At 40.4% G+C, this 20,872-nt stretch overlaps 1 protein-coding gene across 21 annotated transcripts in view; it reads left to right on the plus strand.

Moving 5' to 3' along the window:
- Nucleotides 1–20,872, plus strand: part of FOXP1 (forkhead box P1) — a 627,940-nt gene that overhangs the window by 231,820 nt on the left and 375,248 nt on the right. For 20 of the 21 annotated variants that reach the window (XM_059879649.1, XM_059879647.1, XM_059879650.1 and 17 more), the window contains one exon: nucleotides 220–315. The gene's annotated coding sequence lies outside the window, so the exon portion shown is untranslated. Of the gene's footprint in view, nucleotides 1–219; nucleotides 316–20,872 lie in introns of those variants that run through there. The other variant, NM_001083689.1, reaches the window with a different exon arrangement.

Consider the following 20,872-nt stretch of genomic DNA (forward strand, 5'->3'; position numbering starts at 1 on the left):
ACAGAGCTCAAATTAGGAACTAACAGAGTGCTGATTCTAGAACAGAAAGGACAAAATAGATGCTTATATACACAGATACTCAATTATATACTGAACGTAAAAGTCATGCATCAATAAGGAAGACATAAGGCTTACATGAATGTGTTACTTTTGAAGCATTAAAGTTTGTCACTTCCTTTCCTTAACCTCTTCTTCTTTTTTTTTTTTGTTTGTTTTCAGTGTTCCTCTGTATGTTGCAGTCCTGTGGCATTATGCATGCCCTCAACCAGTGACCTCCAGACTTTTTATGGCTGTGAGACACATTAAAAATTCAGGGTAAGTGACAAACAACACTTGCGTTGTGTACTGATCAAAAATTGCCATCCACCCTTGCAGATGACATGATATTGCAGGTAGTAATCCCTCAGAAGATAATGGAATGCCCCATTATCAATCATGAGTTCCAAAACCAGCAGGAATAGGTTTATTGCATTCCATGATAGCGTTATGGCTTTGCAGTGTAGGATTTGTAACTTGGATCATATCTGTGGAAGTGTGATGTAATGAAGGGTTGGCAAATTTTGTCTCTAAAGGGCCAGATAGCAAATATAGTCAACCTCATGGACTGTAGTCAGCATAGAGATTAGTATGTTGTACAGTCTCTTGCAGCTAGAAGAGTCTCACATAGAGTCTCTTTTGCAGCTAGCTGCCTCTGCTGATGTAGCACAAAACTAGCCATCAGTTCAGTTCAGTCGCTCAGTCGTGTCTGACTCTTTGCAACCCCATGAATCGCAACACGCCAGGCCTCCCTGTCCATCACCATCTCCTGGAGTTCACTCAAACTCACATCCATCGCGTCGGTGATGCCATCCAGCCATCTCATCCTCTGTCGTCCCCTTTTCCTCCTGCCCCCAATCCCTCCCAGCATCAGAGTCTTTTACAATGAGTCAGCCCTTTGCATGGGGTGGCCATCAGCTTCAACATCGTTCCTTCCAAAGAACACCCAGGGCTGATCTCCTTTAGAATGGACTGGTTGGATCTCCTTGCAGTCCAAGGGACTCTCAAAAGTCTTGAATAAACAAATGGGCATAACTGTGTTCCAATAAAACTTTATTTGCAAAGCCAGGTCAAGGGCCATATTTGGCCTAAAGGCCATAGGTTGTGGACCTCTGATCTAATGGAAAATAGATGGGGAACAGTGGAAACAGTTGCTAACTTTATTTTGGGGAGCTTGAAAATCACTGCAGATGGTAATTGCAGCCATGAAAGTAAAAGATCCTTGCTCCTTGGAAGGAAGGTTATGACCAACCTAGACAGCATATTAAAAAGCAGAGACATTACTTTGTCAACAAAGGTCTGCTTAGTAAAGGCTGTGGTTTTTCCAGTAGTCATGTATGGATGTGAGAGCTGGACTATAAAGAAAGCTTAGCACCGAAGAATTGATGCTTTTGAAATGTGGTGTTGGAGAAGACTCTTGAGAGTCCCTTGGACTGCAAGAAGATCCAACCAGTCCATCCTAAAGGAGATCAGTCCTCGGTGTTCATTGGAAGGACTGATGTTGAAGCTGAAACTCCAATACTTTGGCCACCTGATGTGAAAAACTCACTCATTTGAAAAGACCTTGATGCTGAGAAAGACTGAGGGCAGGAGGAGAAGGGGACGACAGAGGATGAGATGATTGGATGGCATCACTGACTCAATGGACATGGGTTTGGGTAAACTCCGGGAGTTGGTGATGGACAGGGAGGCCTGGCGTGCTGTGGTTCATGGGGTGTGGTTCATGGGGTCGCAAAGAGTCGGACACGACTGAGCGACTGAACTGAACTGACTGAACTGAACTGATCTAATGCATCAAAGGAGATAAATGACCTAGAATCAAGATACCTCACTGGGTAGCAGTCCCTCTGATCTTGAGCAAACAATTTATCAGAATGAAATGGGAATTAAAAAAACACCTGCGTTTACTATTGAGGTAAGAGTAGGATGTAGTTGTAAGGATGAAACATCATATAATGTACATGAAAGCACTTTGAAAATTTTGAAATTCCTTACAAATGTAATGGATGCTCTAGACCATCATTCTGCTTCACCTAGTGAAGTCTACCTGCTTCACACTTTTAATCACATTGGGCTTTCATGAGCTAGATGAGTGTGAGGGAAAGCTCTTTTATTTTCTAAGTCATGTGGTTTGTCTCTACGTTCCTTCTATGTTGAAATGTCGCTTTAGTAGCAAATATGAATGAAGAGCTATATGGATAGGTTATGGCAGGCTAAAGATCAAATGCCAATGAGGAACTATTAAATTTCCTTTAATCATCAGGTTTGGAGAGTGTTTTCAGATCTTCCTCATTTAAAATAGCTTTGGATGTCTACAAGTGTGTTTGAATTTCACAAGTCTTGCATGTCAAAACATAGAGATAGGTTCAGCAAATATGCTTCCCTGGACTAGTGGTACTGATTAAGAGGGAAAGTCATACTTAAAACAAACAGTTTGATGAATAAAGGGGTAATCAGAATCTCAATTCATGAATTTTCTAGTTTTCTTTTCCTGACAAAAAGTAGGATAATCTTTAGCTATGTTTTTATGTCTTTGTATCAGATAAGAATGATTTTCTGGTAATAGATGCAAGTATGTAAGTTTTAAAAGATTAGTAGTGTTTTCTCTCTCATAAAAGATATCAAGGGGAGAGCAATCTGTGTTTCCTATCTTTGTGCGATCTCTACTTGCCTGTTCAAGTGTTGTTTATTTTCAAGGTCACATTATGGCTGCTGGCTCTCCAGCCATTGCTTCTACATCCTGAAAGAGGCAGCATTACAAGAAATAAAAAGAGTAATCTTCCCAGCTGAGGAAGCCCTCTTTAGATAACTTTCCATGAAGTCTTACTCGATGGCTTCTACTTACATCATTTTAGTCACCGTTAACATAAGGGCATCTGATAATTACATCCTTAGACTTGAGGAATTTGATGTCCTAGATCAGTTCCAGGTTCTAGTAGTAATGAAGAAAAGGTGTATGGTTATTGAGCAACAGTTGTGGTTACTTGCATGAAATCATGCTATCAGTTTTTCTTCCATGTCTAATATTTATTTATTTTGATGAATGCCTTCTTTCTTTTATTGATTTGGTGTGTATAACATCTTACTTGAACTTTATATGTTTGAATTTCAGCTTATTCAATTGTCAGCAGAGATACATATCTCAGTAAATATTTTAGGACTATAATATTTTTACTGCAAGTGCCATGGCAAATTCTAAGAAAGAAATTTCTGTCTCAAGAGAGCTATCAACAAAAATTTAAACTGCCAGATTTGTGAATGGATTTTCTCTCCTCTGGATGGAAGGTTTTGTTAAAGTCTGAGTGCTAGTGTGAAATCAGAGCTGAATATTCAGTGGAACAACTGATGCTGAAGCTGAAACTCCAATACTTTGGCCACCTGATGCAAAGAGGTGACTCATTTGCAAAGACCCTGATGCTGGGAAAGATTGAAGGCGGGAAGAGAAGGGGACGACAGAGGATGAGATGGTTGGATGGCATCACCGACTCAATGGACATGAGTTTGAGTAAACTCCGGAAGTTGGTGACGGACAGGGAGGCCTGGCATGCTGTAGTCCATGGGGTCGCAAAGAGTCAGACACGACTGAGGGAGTGAACTGAACTGAATGCTAATGTGAGGTCCTAGGACATACTGGCCCTCACTTAATTGTGTTCTTCCCAGTATGTGTGCGGGCTGTCACTGATGACTTTTTACTGTCTCTCAGAGTCTGGACAATGCCGTCTACTCTGCATCTCTGATTTTACTGTTTTGCTGTATATGTGGTGAAAGCTTCCCTTGGGGGATGGGAGAGACAGGAGAATCATTCCCATTTCTCTGTTCCAGGTTGGTCTGGAGTTTATTCTTGTGAAAATTACTGTCTAACTGAATGAGACTTTCCTTTACTTCCTCATGTAGTCTCTGCCTATACTAGTCTGTGATAGATGCTCGTAGAACATGGTAGCTGATGCACTCCTAGACATTTACTGAATGCCGGCTGTAGATATAGGATAGCAATATGGGCAAGAGTGTCTACATTGCAATTAAATCAGCTGAGATTCAAATTCCACCTTTTCCATTTACTGGCTGAGTGAACTTGGAGGGTAAGTTACTTAACCTTTCTGGGCCTTGGCCTCCTCATCTGGGAAATGGGGATACATATAGGAGATAGATTCCTGTAGCAAATTACTGAGATGATATGCGTAAAGAGCTTAGTACAGTTTCTGGTTGGTAAAAAATGCCAGTATTGTGCCACATACCCTGGGTGAGATGGTGGAAATCCCTGTCTTTGAGGAATTTTTACCATCCTCTGGTTAGTTCATTGGTTCTTATTTTACTGGCAGACAATGTATATTTCACAGTCATCGCTTCTTGCCTAGCATACGCTTGGAAGTTTAAGTAAAGCCCCAAGAGGTGACTTTGATGCCCATTGTCAAGGACAGTGCAACTATGTATGGAGCAGGACAGCCCGGCTAACAGGACTTAGATCTCTGGGTCCTGTTTTGACAGTTTCCCCTGAGAGGCATGCAGTGGTTTTTTTATTCCATTTTGTACTTACTCAGGCAATGGGACTGCCTAGCAAGCAAAATTCACTAACTGCTTTCAAGGTGGTATTACTGATGATAATCTGAAACTCAAGGTTTCACTCATGCAGGCTGACACTACACGAGGCTGGTCTGGACTAGCCTCATCCCTGGCCCTGCCTCTGTGCTGAGTCTACAGAGCAGCCTCTGGTCCCTCACACATCTTCTTGGGACTGGCCCTTAGAGGATAGTGGTGTCTGCACACAGAAGCTGCTGTATGACTGTGATGGAGAATGTCAGCAGGACTCATAGACAGCTCAGTTGGCAGTATGTCCCAAAGACTTGATCATGGCTGTCTAGTGAGTGGGCTTTCCAGGTGGAGCTAGTGGCAAAGAACTTACTTGCCAGAGTGAGGAACCTAAGAGGTGCAGTTTCGATCCCTGAGTTGCGAAGATCCTCTGGAGGAAGAAATTCTCCAGTGTTCTTACCTGGAGAATCCCATGGATAGAAGAGCCTGGCAGACTGTAGTCCGTAAGATTGCAAAGAGTCAGACACGACTGCAGCGACTTAGCAAGCATACCTGTCTGTTGAGTAGTTGACTCTCTGAAAAAGGTGACTTGAAGATCTTGCTTTTTCAAGAGACTCTTGGAAACTACATTTTTGCTCTGTGGTTTCAAATATTTTATTTAGACACTATTAGATGTTCAGATGTCATAAAATCTCTCTTGCCTCTGGACCATGGGATTCTCTCCCTGGAACATCTTTTGTGTTTCACAGGGCTAACCCCTCTTCTCATCTTTTTTTGTTCAGTTCAAATATCAGCTTCTTGAAGTGACCTTCCCTGACTACCCACATTACAGTTGATTTCCACTCCCCCCCAACCCACTCTGAGGCATCGAAGATCCTTGTGTGTTTCATTTACTACAACTTCTGACACTTTCTGAATATACCTCTTTACCAGGTAGTAAACAAGGGGCAGGTCTGTCTGATTCAGTTTGGCTTCCTTGTGGCTGACAGTGCCCAGTCAATAGTGGGCAGGCTGGCAGTCAGCATTCACTGAATCAGTCAGAGGATATTTGGGATGTCCCTGTGGATTTCTGTAATTCATAGTACCTAAGAGGTTGGCATCTGAGTGAGAGAATAAGAAAACAAAGAAAACGATCCACGTCACCTTTATTATAGGAATGGAATCCTACCCCTGGCTTTTCTCTTGGTAGCTTCCTCTCTACATTGTACAAGGTTTTGGTACTCTGTGTGTCCCATCCAGAAAGGGTTATCTTCCCCATGAAGACAGAAGCATTTGCTATCTGGTCCTAAAGCTTATGGTGGGCAGATCAGATCAGATCAGTCGCTCAGTTGTGTCCAACTCTTTGTGACACCATGAATCGCAGCACACCAGGCCTCCCTGTCCATCACCAACTCCTGGAGTTCACTCAGACTCATGTCCATCGAGTCAGTGATGCCATCCAGCCATCACATCCTCTGTCGTCCCCTTCTCCTCCTGCCCCCAATCCCTCCCAGCATCAGAGTCTTTTCCAATGAGTCAACTCTTCGCATGAGGTGGCCAAAGTATTGGAGTTTCAGCTTTACCATCAGTCCTTCCAATGAACACCCAGGACTGATCTCCTTTAGGATGGACTGATTGGATCTCCTTGCAGTCCAAGGGACTCTCAAGAGTCTTCTCCAACACCACAGTTCAAAAGCATCAATTCTTCGGCGCTCAGCTTTCTTCACAGTCCAACTCTCACATCCATATGGAAAAACCATAGCCTTGACTAGACGGACCTTTGTTGGCAAAGTAATGTCTCTGCTTTTGAATATGCTATCTAGGTTGGTCATAACTTTGCTTCCAAGGAGTAAGCGTCTTTTATTTCATGGCTGCAATCACCATCTGCAGTGATTTTGGAGCCAAGAAAAATAAAGTCTGACACTGTTTCCACTGTTTCCCCATCTATTTCCCATGAAGTGATGGGACTGGATGCCGTGATCTTCGTTTTCTGAATGTTGAGCTTCAAACCAGCTTTTTCACTCTCCACTTTCACCTTCATCAAGAGGCTTTTTAGTTCCTCTTCACTTTCTGCCATAAGGATGGTGTCATCTGCATATCTGAGGTTGTTGATATTTCTCCCGGCAGTCTTGATTCCAGCTTGTGCTTCTTCCAGCCCAGCATTTCTCATGATGTACTCTGCATATAAGTTAAATAAGCAGGGTGACAATATACAGCCTTGACGTACTCCTTTTCCTATTTGGAACCAGTCTGTTGTTCCATGTCCAGTTCTAACTGTTGCTTCCTGACCTGCATATAGGTTTCTCAAGAGGCAGGTCAGGTGGTCTGGTATTCCTATCTCTTGAAGAATTTTCCACAGTTCATTGTGATCCACACAGTCAAAGGCTTTGGAATAGTCAGTAAAGCAGAAATAGATGTTTTTCTGGAACTCTCTTGCTTTTTCGATGATCCACCGGATGTTGGCAATATGATCTCTGGTTCCTCTGCCTTTTCTAAAACCAGCTTGAACATCAGGAAGTTCACGGTTCACATATTGCTGAAGCCTGGCTTGGAGAATTTTAAGCATTACTTTACTAGCGTGTGAGATGAGTGCAAGTGTGCAGTAGTTTGAGCATTCTTTGGCATTGCCTTTCTTTGGGATTGGAATGAAACCTGACCTTTTGCAGTCCTGTGGCCACTGCTGAGTTTTCCAAATTTGCTGGCATATTGAGTGCAGCACTTTCACAGCATCATCTTTCAGGATTTGGAATAGCTCAACTGGAATTCTGTCACCTCCACTAGCTTTGTTCGTAGTGATGCTTTCTAAGGCCCACTTGACTTCACATTCCAGGATGTCTGGCTCTAGGTGAGTGATCACACCATCGTGATTATCTGGGTCGTGAATATATTTTTTGTACAGTTCTTCTGTGTATTCTTGCCATCTCCTCTTAATATCTTCTGCTTCTGTTAGGTCCATACCATTTCTGTCCTTTATCGAGCCCATCTTTGCATGAAATGTTCCTTTGGTATCTAATTTTCTTGAAGAGATCTCTAGTCTTTCCCATTCTGTTGTTTTCCTCTATTTCTTTGCATTGATCGCTGAAGAAGGCTTTCTTACCTCTTCTTGCTATTCTTTGGAACTCTGCATTCAGATGTTTATATCTTTCCTTTTCTCCTTTGCTTTTCGCTTCTCTTCTTTTCACAGCTATTTGTAAGGTCTCCCCAGACAGCCATTTTGCTTTTTTGCATTTCTTTTTCACGGGGATGGTCTTGATCCCTGTCTCCTGTACAATGTCACGAACCTCATTCCATAGCTCATCAGGCATTATGGTGGGCGGTACAAGTTAATTAAGGACATTTAATTGCAAGCTGAAATCCCAGCACTCTGCTTCCCTGGTTCTTTGTTCTTGGACAAATGTCTCTCCCTGCTCCCCACTAAGTATACTTACCTGAGGCTGGGGAACTAGCATGCCTCAGCTCATAGTGTTCATGCAAGGATTAAGTGAAGTAATATGTGTACAGTGCTTTGTATAGGGCCTGGAGCACAATCACAATGCTGTTGACTTAGAAAGATTATCAAAAGGGTACTGGGAATCTCACTGGCAAAACCTATGTTGCACTCTCTTGCGATCATTTTAATGGGGGAAAAGATGATGAAGATCCTTGATTCCCTACTAGAGTTACTCATTTCATGCACTGAGTGAACTTTAAAAGGTGCAAAATGATCAAGGAGTGGGATGAACTGTCTTACACTTGTTGACGTGTTGACTCTTGGATATTAGGGATCTGTTTCAGATAAGGCCAGTTATAAACCTCAGATGCTGGGACGGCTCAGTGTTGGAAGCCAAAATCCATTGTGAGTTTGCGGAGTTCAGGGTCCTGCAGTATCCATACACTGCCTGCCTGGGGAGATGTTTCATCCTTAAGTTAATCAGAGCTTGTTTGATCCCCTGCCTTGTATAGACCATGTCTTAAGTTGCCCGTAAATTCTAATTTAAAAAAACAAATTACACCCTTGATGGATTGGTCCTGAAAATTTACATACCTCTTTTTTAATAGAAAATTAAAGTCTGTATGGATTGAAAGGACGTAGAAATATATGTCTTCCACTGAGCTCTGACTTCTTTCACTTGCTTAAGGCAGAGGGTCTGTTACAGTTGCCGTATTGTTCGTTTGGGCCAGATTGAACTGTGCTGTTCATTGTGCATTTGCTGTGTGGAAGCCGAGGCACAGAGAGGGACTTGTCTCTCTCTGTATCCCACAGCTTTTAGTGGTAAAAGATGGCATTTATGAAATCATATATTCTCTTCTTGATTTGTGGAAAGGTTATCAAATAAAAGCACCATGAATTTTTCTTGATTTATAATTTGTACCCTCTCAACTTGTTAAAAAAAAAAAGCATGAGTGAAATACAGTTTACGGCATCAGATTTGGTTCCTCGTACCCTTTTTAGAAACAAAAAAAGTAAAGTTCAATAAGCAGGAGTTAAGTGAAGCAAATGATTAAGGAAAAACTTTTATTAGACTTGTAACAACCCTTGGAGTGGCAAAGACCCAGGATTTTTCCATCTTGAAAAATATGCAACATCCCTGTCTGCCAAATACCATTTCAGAAACTAAAACAGCAATCACAAAAGGGGAAACCAATCCATGTAATTGGAGACTTCATTCGTGTTACTTACACGAGGATCCTGGTAACCTGGATCAGCCCTTATGCAGCCCTCTTCTCAATATCCTGATGCGTGAGTGTCAACGGGAAAGAGTAGGAATGTTCCAAGGGTTTTTCTCTGATGTTTTGAAATGTTGCTATGTTTTCTGGGTCCAGTTCAGTGTACCTCTTGGGGCCTGGCGAGTCTGGTTATGATGCGCTGGGGCTTGAATTTCTTTTTGCTTTCTCTTACGGTCATCATTCACCTTTTCCCTGAGTGTTCAAATTAGATGAAATGGTACCTCGTCTTTGCCCATATCTGTCCCAGATCGTTCATTACCAGTGACACCAATGCATTCCTCCACTTCTGACTCCGTTCTTAAACATGATAATTAAAAAAAAAAAAAATCTGAGTAATATTCCAGTATGTAAAAGTCCCACGTCTTCCTTATTTATTCATGTGTCAGTGGGTGTTTAGGTTGCTTTCATGTGTAAATAGTACTGTAGTGGACCTTGGGATGCATCTGTCTTTCTTGAATTATGATTTTTCTCAGGGTATGTGCCCAGTAGTGGGATTGCTGGGTCATTTAGTAGTTCTGTTTTTAGTTTTCTAAGGAACTTTCATACAATGGAATATTACACAGCCATAAACAGTGACAAAATTGGGTCATTTGTAGAGATGTAAATGGACCTTGAGTCTGTCATCCAGAATGAAGTAAATCAGGAAAAAAAAGACCAAATATCATTTATTAATGCATATATGTGGAATCTAGAAAATGGTACAGATGGACTTGCTTGCAGGGCAGGAATAGAAATGCAGATGTAAAGAGTGGACGCATGAACACTGGGTGAGGGGGTGGGATGAACTGGGAGACTGGAGCTGACAGATACACACTACCGTGAGAAGTAGGTAACTGCGTATAGCACAGGAGCTCAGCTGGGGCTCCGTGGCAGCCCAGGCGGGTGGGATGCGGGTTGCAGGAGAAGTAGGTAACTGCGTATAGCACAGGAGCTCAGCTGGGGCTCCGTGGCAGCCCAGGCGGGTGGGATGCGGGTTGCGGGAGCAGTGCCCAAGAGGAAGGCCAACTCACTTCATTGTACAGCAGAAGCCAACAAAATATTATAAAGCAACTGTACCCCAAAACAAAAACACCCCAAAGAGCACACACACGCAAAAAATCTAGAATAAAGCATGCTTAGACCTTCTTGCTTTCCCTAGTTGTAAATGCCTAGCAGAAGGTTGCATTTCATGTTATCACCAATCCTTGCGTGTGTAGTTTCCCCATTGTCCCTTCTAAGTAATGAGAGAGAAAAGTAGAGTTTTCGAGAATCACGAAAAACTTAATAACGAGAAAGTCTAAAAACCAGCAGTGAGGAGAAACACTCTAATTTGTGAGACATCTACCCTATAATAGCTGCCTTTACTGGGAGCTTATGTATAAACTGACAAAAACTCTTATGAGACAGGTACAGTTCTAAAAAGTCCGTTTTACAGTTGAGGAAACTGAGGTGTTCTGAGGTGAAATGACTCCCTCAGACTTCTCTGCTCATTAGAAATAGAACTGGGATTTGAACCCAGCTACTCTTCCTCTGTTGTCATGGCTCGTAACCACTACACCATATTGTCTTCACCTTGTAGGCATCTTCCCAGGGTATTAGTTTTGCAAGCATGGTTTTGTGTTAACATACATTTTTCACTCTGGGACTGCTTGCACACTGCATGTTGAGACTTTATACTTCAGTGTCATCTAACTGGATCTGTTTAATCTTGGTAGACTTTTTCAAATGCTTTAATTCTTTTTGCTAGTACAAGAGCTATGGGAAATAAAAGTGTGTCCTGGTGGGATTCGGAACAAGGACAGCCACTTAATTGGCGTTCTCCGGTCTCTAACTGGGCATGCCTGTTAAGACATTTTCTCTAGATCTTTGAGTCATTTTTCTCTGGTACATTATTTTAATTAACTTCATCTCTGCAGCCCTCATTTTATTTCGTGTTAGCCTCGACCACTCAATGATTGATTTATTCCGCTCAATCACCTGTGTGGGAAAGTGTGGCAATCGAGAGGGTCCCCTTCCCAAAGCAGCAGTCCTGTACCTGGGACTTTTTCCCAGCAAGCCGATTCAGAATTTGTTTTGTTTTGTTTTCAGTTATTGAGATACATTAACTTTGAAGGCTGTTAATTTACCAGGGTGAAGATTTGGGTACTTAGAGGTAACACTGACCAACAATTAGGAAGTCTTTGGTTACTTGGTCAATAGAATTCCCAAGGCAGAAGCCGTATGCCAAGGACTTTGATATTCAAAAATAGAAAGAATAGGTTTTAAAAAGTAAAATCTTAGGCTTGAAAATATATATAAAAGCCGGTTGCAAAAGACCAACAATTACGCTGCTTTTACTTAAGGGGTTTGAAGTATCTGCAGTCTCTCTGTTCACACAAACAGCAGACCATTTTAAATATCTGTGCCTTAAAATACTGAGCCCACCACTTGTTAGATCTCTTGGGTGACACTTGTGACCAGCTCAGGCATAAAGAGGAATTAATTGGCTCATGACTCTGAAAAGTTGGCTAGTAGAATGAGCTTCAGGGGCATCTGAAGTAGGGGATTCAGATCATGCTGTTGAGTCTTGGTCTCAGAATCTTGGCTGTGTGATGCTCTGTGTTGCCTTCATCCCTGGAAGTGTTGACCAGACTGTGGCAGATAATCATCAGTTTGCTTTCGTACAAACTCCAGCAGAAAGGCATCTTTTCCGACAAGTTCTAGCAGCTCTCATAAAATTTGGATCTTCCTGGTTCTGTGATTGATCCCTTGTGTACCATGTACCTGTCACAGAAATACTCTCTCTGGTTGGAGCAGGGCTAGATCGGAGGAGCTTGAAGGGGTCTGTAGCATGGAGTGGGTCATGTGCTTGTCTCAAGAGTGGTAAATGACTTTTTACCTGCACAAATGATGGAAAGTGGGTGAAAGGGGTGCTGGTCTCAGGAGAGGGGGACAGTATTCTAGGAAGATAGAGTGCATATTGTACTTTTTTTTTTTTTTAAACAGAGGCCCGTTTTTGTTTTGTAATAATTTCAAACTTACGGAGAAGTTACACGAGTAGTCAAGGAACTTTCCAAAAGAAATCCTTTACCTGGATTCAACATTTTGCTCCTTGGCTTTATCATTTCTTATCCATCTGCCTATAGAATACACATGCACATATTTATACTTATACATAACTTATTTTCAGAACCATTTTAAAAATTGATTAGATGTCAACCCTTTTATTCCTAAATAAATCACTGGAGTTTTCCTAAGAACAGGGACATTCTTTTTCATAACAACAATACAATGATCAAAAGTGAAGTTGCTCAGTCGTGTCTGACTCTTTGTGGCCCCATGGACTGTAGCCTACTAGGCTCCTCCCTACATGGAATTTTCCAACCAAGAGTACCGGAGTGGGTTGCCATTTCCTTCTCCAGGGGATCTTCCCAACCCAGGGATCAAACCTAGGTCTCCCGCATTGCAGGCAGATGCTTTACCGTCTGAGCCACCAGGGAATGATTGAAATTAAGAAGTAATATTGATACAATATTAATAAATTATAGTCTAATGTCAATCCCTATTCATATTTAGTCCCATTGTGCCAATCATGTCTTTTATAACTTTTTTTTTCCTGGTCCAGGATTGCTTAGAAAGGCACTATACTTGATGCATAGTAAAGACAGAGAATTACATAGTTGGAAGGTACCTTTAAATATCTTATAGCCCAGCTATCCGTGAGTGTCATCTGAGATGTTCCTCATGAAGGTGTCTGTCTAATACTTGGGCATCTCCAGTGACATTCACTATGAGGAGGTGTGTTTTACCTCAAAAATACTACCATGCCTCTGTCCTCAAGAAGCCTGGGCATCATTCATTGCTTTACTACTATCTGCCCACCTGTCCAACCATCCGTCTACCATCTGTTGCTGTTGTAGGTCATAAAGCAAGGTCTTTGATTTCAACATACTTATATCTACAAAGTAGACAGAAAGGTCAATTAAAATACAGTGATAGAGAAGGCGCAGGAATGCTGATGGATTGTGTATATGAGGTTGGGGAGGGGGTGCTAGAAGGGGGACGTGTGGCTGGGACCCTGAAGAATGAGTAGGAGTTGCCAACTAGCCAAGGAAGAAATGATCAGATTGGTGGACTTACTACCTCCTCTAGGACTAATTTGTATTGATTGGATTGGAATTACTTTGGGAAAATGGCTTATAAAATATCTTAGCCCATGACTATGTTAAAATTTATTCAGTACATGTCTTTTAGGCCATATCAGTGATGTTAGTGATGGGAAATAGCTGTAAATGAAAGATCTTTGTATAGACTAGCCATATGGCATCTTTCAGGTTACCCCAGTTTTCCTTTTTTCTAATAAATACATGAGAAATATGAATCAATAAAGTTTCCATGGGTAAAATTTTGGTGAGTTAAAGTAATAGAATTTTTAATTACACTTCTCTAAGAATTTTGAAAGGATTAGATATTATTATTAATTAGACATATTTATATATTTAATAATATGATAGTTATTAATTAGCTATATTATTCATATATTCCCATCACTTCATGGCAAATAGATGGGAAACAGTGGACACAGTGGCTGACTATTTTTCTGGACTCCAAAATCCCTGCAGATGGTGATTGCAGCCATGAAATTAAAAGATGCTTGCTCCTTGGAAGGAAAGTTATGACCAACCTAGACAGCATATTAGAAAGGAGAGACATTACTTTGCCAACAAAGGTCGGTCTAGTCAAGGCTATGGTTTTTCCTGTGGTCATGTATGGATGTGAGAGTTGGACTGTGAAGAAAGCTGAGCGCCGAAGAATTGATGCTTTTGAACTGTGGTGTTGGAGAAGACTCTTGAGAGTCCCTTGGACTGCAAGGAGATCCAACCAACAAGTCCATCCTAACGGAGATCAGTCCTGGGTGTTCATTGGAAGGACTGATGTTGAAGCTGAAACTCCAATACTTTGGCCACCTGATGAGAAGAGCTGAATCATTTGAAAAGACCCTGATGCTGAGAAAGATTGAGGGCAGTAGGAGAAGGGGACAACAGAGGATGAGATGGTTGGATGGCATCACTGACTCGATGGACATGGGTTTGGGTGAACTCCGGGAGTTGGTAATGGACAGGGAGGCCTGGCGTGCTATGATTCATGGGGTCGCAAAGAGTTAGACATGACTGAGTGACTAAACTGAGCTGAATTCTTTTGGACAAAAAAAATAAATATTCTAAATTTCAACTCTCAGGTCTGTTACCTGAAGATAAAAATAGTACCTTCTCAAGAGTTAGGTCATGTGGAGAATAAACATACTGATCAGTGTGAAATACTGAACATGATGCCAGCACCTAGTAAGCACATAATGGATATTACTTATTTTCAGGGCTTGTCTGTGATTTTTACCCTTTAGGTTGTCAAAGGCTTAAAAAAGTAATTTTTTGTATTACTGACTAATAACTAGTTGATCTGAAAATATTTTTTATATACTCTGAATATATTTTTTTATTTTTACATATTACTTATATTATAAAAATTAAGGATGTTAAAGATGGTAAGATTTAGCAAAGAACTTTTAACTCCACATGCTTTTAATGCTTTCCTGAATTAATAATTTTCATGTCCATCATATTTTCTCCTTGGCCCACAATTCATCTCATATTTGGATCTTGGCAAATGATGACTTGGTTAATTAGGCAGTCTGTTAACTCTGATTACTAAGTTATAGCAGATCAGCATAGAAGCATCACTGTGCAATTTGGATTAAAAGGCTCTTCATTTTATCAAAACAAATTTACATTTAGGGATAAGTATATAGAAATGCATTAAGTTAAAATGATGCATTTAATAAGGAAAATTTTTAAAGGATAAAGAATTATTTCCTCCAACAAAGTTATTTTTTATTATGACATTCATCACATTATCTTTTTCTAGAAATAGACTTAAAAGCTTGGAATTTTCTTTTAAAGCTTGAAAATTATAACTGATTTAATCCTTTTATTATACAAATATGATGGATGCATTGCATTTTTATTTAAGCATAATTTAGTGTAGTGATACATGGTTATATTTCCAGTTCTGACCACAGTAGCCTCTGATACTGGACTTGCTTGTGGAAATGAATCTTGACTGTGTTGGGGGGAGGAATTAGTGGGTTACATTAAGGCTCGCCGTCTTTCATGGCTGAAGGCACTGACAAATAAGATTGGGCCTTCGAAGTCCTTCCTCTCTCTTGTTTAATGGTTCATCATCACTTACCGGCAGCTGGAGTATCAGAACCTTGCTGGCTTATTCCAGCTCTACCTCTGCCTGCTTTCTTTCCTTTCTTAGCTCATTAACACTAAGCCTTGTGGAAAATGAACACACAAGTCAACCCGAGAATAATTTTCCAGATGCAGTAAACCCTGATGTTTATGTTAATTTCTCCTCAGGATTCTATGATGTGTCAGTAATAGTCAGAAGACAGCCTCTTACCCTTCAGTCTCTCCTGCTCTACACACATACCCACATGTGCATGTGCCCATGTGCATGCACCCACACTCACGTGCACACACACACACACTCTCACACGCGCATGCACGCACGCACACACACACACACACACACATACATAATACTCTGAACTCATCACAGGCATCTAGGAGGTGTTGAATAGGTATTTGTTGGAGTCTGATTGGTGGAAAAGTCAAAACAGTGACAGCCTCTTGCCTCCAGGCTGTTCTTAGAGCTAGTTCAACAGCTGGGACCCTGTCCGATATTGCAACCATGAAAATAAATGGAGCTGATGAACTTAACATTTATTTTTTTAATAAGCTTACTAAATTCTGACCTTTATGAGTTGCTGTGTTCTAGTTTCATGGGAAATAGAGCCAGAGAGAAAATATATATTTTTATATTCACTGAACTTAGTATCTTGTTGATGGGCTGTGTTGAGGTGACCATAGGTCAGAAATAGGAAACCTTAGTTCTTTAACTTGATTCAGTGAAAGCAACCAGTTTATGCAAAACTGGATTTTATAAGGCTAGAAGACCCTCTGACTTTGTAGATAGAGCAGAACTTTGCTTAACTCCAAAGGGAAATTGGGTTTTTAGCAATTTGATTATTTTCTTTTAATTGGGAATATTTAGTAATAATTATAGGTGACACTTATTTTGGAGGAGCTTGTGGCTGGTTGTTCAAAGGTAAGGTGATGTTTTGAGCTCCAATTTGACAGATTTGAATGACTGCTTGAATAATTCAGTTTCCCTACCTCCCCATTCCTTCCCAAAGAACAAAGCAAATAAGGAATTTTTTGAAACTCAAACCATTCTAGAGTATAGGAATTCTTAGTCATTTTCAAAAGAGGTAGTTTGACAGAGTGAAGTCTTCTGGGACGTTTATGTGTGAGGTAAACCCATTGGAATGTTAATTTTTTCTAATAGGACTTTAGTTACTTAAATAATGCATGTATTATACTAATAAATTGCCAATAGAGTAAAAGAACCTTCTGAAAAACAGTTGCCTAAGGAATGAGATAAGAAGCAAAGTCCAGTTATACTTTCAAGTAGCTCTTGAGACGGAACATTCTTGCCCCACATCAGTGGGTCCCCACAAAGTATTAATGGCAACGTCAGAGAACTTTCTCAATTAAATACTTCTTTAATAAATAGGTCCGTGGGCAGAAGCAAGCAGCCTTATTGGAAGGTTGGGTACTGTGACTCTGTGGTTTTATTAATTACATTTATTCCTTTAAAATGACCTTGGATGAAAACAACCACCCCTTCTGTGGTCGTGGTTAGCAGATGTTTACCGTAATTCTTTGCTTGGTGAAAAAAAAAAATAGCCTCTTCCACCCAACAAAAACAGCCACGTTTGCCTGGCTCAATCAGAACTTTGGCGCTTGGGTCTTACTTTATATATCATGGCTCCAGTCACACAACCTTTCCAAGTGTGAGGCTTAGGTCACTCCCTCCAACATCTGCAGGAGCGTGTTGCTCACAGTGATCTATTATGTGAGCGCTTAATTCTTACACTGTTTTTGGCGTTCCTTCCTCATTGAAACCAATATCCTATATGCAAGGCTCTCTTTGTTTTTCTTGTAGAAGCATGCAGGCCCCTCCTTAGTTTCTAAGACTTTCACCTAGGCCTGATGGCCATTTTTGTGAGGATTTTGAGCATACAAATAAAAGCAAGGTTTGCTTTCTCCATCTGAGAGTTTGGATTTTCCTGGGTTCTCTCTGAAATGAAAGGCATCTCCGTGTCTCATATTTTTTGTTTGAAAAGCGTCTTTTCTTATTGCATGTTGTGCCTATTTAACCGCCTCCTCATATTTTTTTCTTGCCAATTCTTCTTTTTTAAGAGCATTTAGTGATTGTGAACCTTCAGATGGTCCTTGCCTACACCTGCCATTCGTGGTTCTAGTGAGTATTTCAGAAGCAGCCCCCCTATTTTTGTCCTGAATTTCCCCACTGAAGAATGCCTCTTGCTCTTAGGCAGCGCTGAAAGGAAATACAACAGCACAACTTTGCTTTTCTTGGGAAGCTCCTCCCTTTGGAATGAAGAACTCTGGGTGGCTCTTCTATTTTGTCTGTATCGCCAAAATAAGCAGGGATCTTGCATAACACCAGGGTAGGAAAAAAGAAGTAATTTTAAGGGAAGCATATGTTCATGTCGAGAAAAAGGGAGTTAGAACTGGACAGAGGATAGTGGCCCACAAAGCTAAAGACATCATCTTTTTAATTCAGGTAGGAAACCAGGTTTGATCGTTTTGGTATATTTTATAATATAAAAAGTTGCTTCCACGTATTGCCAGGTCTTTTCTTTGATCCAGTTAAAAATAAATCTTGAAATTAAGAAACCAAGAATTATAGGTTAGTTAGTTGATGTATATGGAGTTAGATCAAGTCTTTTATTTGTGAAATTATTTTCCTGTGATCCTATAATAATTAACACTAAGGGATTTCCTTGGAGATCACTTGGTTAGAGATGCCTGCTCTAATCTGAAACCAGTGCCAGAACTAGCCAGATAGGATTTTTATTTGGTCTGACTTTAGAAGCAAGGAAGAGACATCTGAGTATTAAAATGAACCAAAGATGCCTACTCTAGCTGTTTGGCTGATTAGTGGACATATTATTTTGTCGTTTTAAGTGATTCCAAATAATGTCTGTTGATAGAAACAGAGCAGACACTTCAGTATTTCAGACTGTTTGTGGGTGGCAGGTTTTGAAAATGCAGCTAATTTGCAAAAAGAAAAAAGAAAGAAAAAAAAATCTTTAAAGTTTCTGTTTCATCCATTCTCAAGGTTTGAAAACTTCAAAGGTGGGGGGGGAAATCCAGTGAAGTTCTTCTTTCCTCATTATTAACTAAACACTTGTGTCCTTAAAATATAGCTATGAAGGAGGTAGGGCCCCAGAGCATTGTGGGTGCTGGCGTTTGTCTGCAGTGCCAAAGCCAGAAGGATCTTGGATGGGCTCACACAGGCGGTTGACAGGAGTGTGGATAGCCCCCAGATTGGAGAGCCTTGAATGTGCCTGGAACTGGCTGTTTATATGTGAACCTTTTTCTCACGTACACAAAAAAATGATCCAAACAGAAGCCTAGTCATGACCTATTAAAGAGCTGTCTTCTTAAAGAGCCCTATATCCCTTGAGTATTCACACAAGTAGGCTTGAAAACTGTGCTCTGGTGGACCTAGGCTGGTGTTCAATCTGTGTGATTTTTTAAAAATGTCTCAGTAAGATTTAAAAACATATATTAGAAAAAAATTCCAAACTTACCCATCACCCCCATGAACAGGGAAGCAAAGCCATTTAAAGTAGATTATTCTTAAATAATGGTTTAAGCTTCAGCTATTTTAATTCATTAGTCGACTCCTCCCTGCAGAGGCTTCAAAAAGCATTCTCAGTAGTACTTGAGTCATTCCACTGTTGGAAAAATGAAGTTTCTAAAAATCCAGGTATCTGCACACGGAAAGGAATTTTGAGTTAGAGTTCCTTTCAAGCCTTAGAGTAGGCTACATCCTGTTATTTTTCTAGTGTTTTGTCCTTTGGATTTAGTCAAACTATAAATGGTGGCAGACGCCATCTCTTTATTAGTAGTAGGAAAGGCCTCGAGGAATATGTCAGAAAAGAACTAGAAATCCCAAAAGTCTTGTTTAATATTTATAATACGAACATTTATCATGTTTCTATTGTGTGTCAGCTACTGCTGTAAGTAATGTACTAGCACTACCTTACTGAATACTTACGAATACCTTGAAGTAGCTACTCTTATTACTTTTGTGTTACAGATAAGTAAACTGAGGATCAAAGAGTTTAGCTACATTAAACTTCCTGGAGTTAATATCTTTCTTCTTGATAGAACTTCAAACCTATATTTTTATAGTTAAAAATGCCTGCCGTGAAATTTGCTTAGTCTTACAATGGGAGAATCAAACTCTAGAATATATTGGTGGATTTAATCAGTTGATTAACTCAGGTCTTTATTTGAGATCTTCCCAACCCAGGGATTGAACCCCAGGCTCCTGCATTACAGGCGATTCTTTAACTTCTGAGCCACCGGGGGATTACTGGTTTTTAATCCATCTCATTTTAGTTGGAGCTTGTACTTTATTTCGGTCCTTTGAAATTTACTGTGGTCCATTTTATGGCCTAGCTTATGATCTTCCCTGGAGAATGTCCCGTATGCAGTTGAGGACAGTATATATTCTGTTGTTGTTGATGGGTGGGACTTTCTACATCTATCTGCTAGGTCTGTTTGGTTCTTAGTGTTCATGTCTTCTGATTTCTTGTCAATCTTCTGCCTAGTTTTTTTTTTTTTTAATTTTATTTTCTTTTTAAACTTTACATAATTGTATTAGTTTTGCCAAATATCAACATGAACCCGCCACAGGCATACATGTGTTCCCCACCCTGAGCCCTCCTCCCTCCCCTCTCCCTGTTTTGCCTCGTTTTGTCCATTACTGTCAATAGGGTATTGAAGTCTCCAACTGCTAGTGTTGACTTGTCTGTTTCTCACTTAAATTCTGTTAGTTTTTGTTTCATGTATTTCAGGACTCTGTTTTTAGGTGAAGACTTTCTTGAAAAGTGAACACTTGTTACGTCACCTCTTTTCAGGACTTCACTGAGCTCTAGGGTTTAAAAACTACACACACTGACAGAAAGGCTTAGTTTTATAATGGGATGACTTTCTGACATTGATGGAGACATTTAGGCCACATTTATGTTGGTAAAGAAAAATGAAGGATGGATGGCTTTCTTGTCCTATGCATTTTATTACTGTAGGAAAGCAGTAGAGTCCAGTTGAGGCCAAAACCAACACTGTCTTTAGTAGCAGGTTGACTGGGGCTTTGACTTACCCAGATGTAAATCAGTATTGCATTTCTATTCTTCATACTCTGTGTAGACGTGGACTAACTCAATACAAACATGTTCCTTGACAAAAAAATACACGTTTTTAGCAAATAAGAATAAAATGCAATTTTCTCGTTGTTGCTAAACTTATGACTGTAGCCTTTCTGTGTGTAGGTCACGTGGCAAACTCCAGGTGCATCTGTCATACAGAAATTGCTTTTCCCCCCAAATACAGAAATGTGAAATAAACCAATTTGGGCACAAGTAGTGTATGCTAGATTTACTTAGTATCTATCAAACAGCTCCCTACACTCACTGAATTAGGACTAATCAAAGAGTTAGAAC

This window comes from Bos taurus, chromosome 22 (assembly GCF_002263795.3).
Source record: "Bos taurus isolate L1 Dominette 01449 registration number 42190680 breed Hereford chromosome 22, ARS-UCD2.0, whole genome shotgun sequence".
Taxonomy (NCBI): domain Eukaryota; kingdom Metazoa; phylum Chordata; class Mammalia; order Artiodactyla; family Bovidae; genus Bos; species Bos taurus.